The sequence below is a fragment of the Chiloscyllium plagiosum genome, unplaced genomic scaffold, assembly GCF_004010195.1.
Source record: "Chiloscyllium plagiosum isolate BGI_BamShark_2017 unplaced genomic scaffold, ASM401019v2 scaf_13334, whole genome shotgun sequence".
NCBI classification, from domain to species: domain Eukaryota; kingdom Metazoa; phylum Chordata; class Chondrichthyes; order Orectolobiformes; family Hemiscylliidae; genus Chiloscyllium; species Chiloscyllium plagiosum.
The window spans coordinates 3,178-5,081 of record NW_025213141.1 but is presented as its reverse complement, the minus strand read 5'-3'; the positions used below and the strand labels follow the sequence as shown (position 1 = coordinate 5,081).

The window sequence follows — 1,904 nt, the reverse complement described above, 5'->3', positions numbered from 1 at the left end:
ACTGGAGGGCATAGCTTTAGGGTTTGAGGGGGATAATTTAAAATGAACCAAAGGGGCACGTTTTTCATGCAGAGGATGGTGTATGCATGGAATGAGCTGCCATAAGAAGTGGTGGAGACTGGTACAATTACAACATTTAAAAGGCATCTGGATGGATATATGGACAGGAAGTGTTTAGAGTGATATGGGCCAAATGTTGACAAATGTGACTGGATGAGGTTAGAATATCAAGTCAGCATGGACGAGTTGTGCTGTACATTTCTGTGACTCTATGTACGTTAACAACATCAGATCTTTTCCTGCTTCACAGTGTTCTCAAAATATATCGTTCAAGAAATCTGAGTCATCCTCATCATCATCAAAATCCAAACTGTTGAATACTTCAATAGCTTCATCTTCTCCATTTTGATTTCTGGAATGCCGTTTGACATTAGGTTGAGCTGTTGGACAACTTTGGTTTACTTCTGTTGTTCGGAGTTGGGCGTTGGTGGGAAAGGATGGCATGTACCAGGGATAAAATGATAACATTGAGGATGAAGGCTGAACATGCAGAAAGAGACAGGTGAATAGTAACCTAGGACGAATTGATTTGCATGAAAGCGAGTCCGACTTGACCAAAAGGCTGTCTGTATGCTTTCTTACACACAGATTCGGAAGACGAGAAGTAAACACACAACACAAAAAAAGTTGTTTTTCGCATTCTTTAAGGAGGGGTGCACCATTCCCAGAAATACTGCAATACCAGGACAATGTGCGAAGTTGATGGAGCAAGCTCCTAACCCAACTCCTTCCTGCAAAAATCACCTTATTATTCAGTCCCTTACTCAGGTATACAGTATATCAGATATTAAAACGGACAAGAAAAGAACTACACATGATCATAGCCAAAAGGCTGAGAAGCGATACTGGTGTTATCATCACGATTAGAGTGGTTCTGGAAAAGCACAGCAGGTCAGTTAGCATCCAAGAAGCAGGAAAATCGAGGTTTCGGGCAAAAGCCCTTCATCAGGAAGATGGTGGGGCTGGGGAGAAGGTAGCTAAGAGTGCAATCGGTGAATGGGGGTGGGGATGAAGGTGATGGGTTAAGAGAGGATGGTGGAGCGGATAGGTGGGAAGGAAGATTGACAGGTGGTATATGTCATGATGATGGTGTTGAGGTGGAACGTCGGAACTGGGATAAAGTGGGGAGAGGGGAAATGAGGAAGCTGGGGAAGTCCACATTGATGCCCTGGGGTTAAAGGGTTCCGAGGGAGAACATGAGGCGTTCATTCTCTAACCATCGGGTGTTGAGGGAGTAGCGATGGAGGAGGCCCAGGCCCTGCATGTCCTCGGCAGAGGGGGAGCGGGAGTTGAAATGTTTGGCCACGTTTCGGTGGGGTTGATTGGTGCGGGTGTCCCATAGATGTTCCTTGAAGTGCTCTGAGAGAAGTCGTGCAGTCTCCCCCCAGTGAGGAGGCGATCACATTGGGAGCAATGGATACGACAATTGACATTTGTGGAAGTGCAAGTAAAACTTTGATGGGTGTGGAAGTCGCCTTTGATGGGTGTGGACGGAGGTGAGAGGGAAGGTGTAGGCACAGGTTTTGTAATTCCTCAGCCAACTCTTCCTCAGGAAACCAGCTCCAACTCCTCCAAGCGATGATGCGATCTGAGCATGCTCATCCCCGGGAGCTATTTTGTAAATCTGTTTGAACTTGTCTCGATGTCTCCACAAACCTTATGATCGTCTGGTTTCCAGAACACGAAACAATACTCTAGCTGGACCTGAACTGTGGCATTATGAAAACACAACAACACCTCATTGCTCTCACAGTCTCAGTCACTGTGAACAAGGACCAGGAGACAATGTCCTTTATGACATGTTCTCTCAGCCTGTACTGCCAATATAGATTTCATAAGTCCAT

The 1,904-nt window shown here is 45.8% G+C and overlaps 1 non-coding gene across 1 annotated transcript; it reads right to left on the bottom strand.

The window, feature by feature from the left end:
- Positions 1–708: 708 nt before the first annotated feature.
- On the bottom strand, positions 709–904 carry LOC122547554. Its single transcript, XR_006311029.1, has one exon. It is a non-coding gene; the product is annotated as a U2 spliceosomal RNA (small nuclear RNA).
- Between the last annotated feature and the right edge of the window lie 1,000 nt (positions 905–1,904).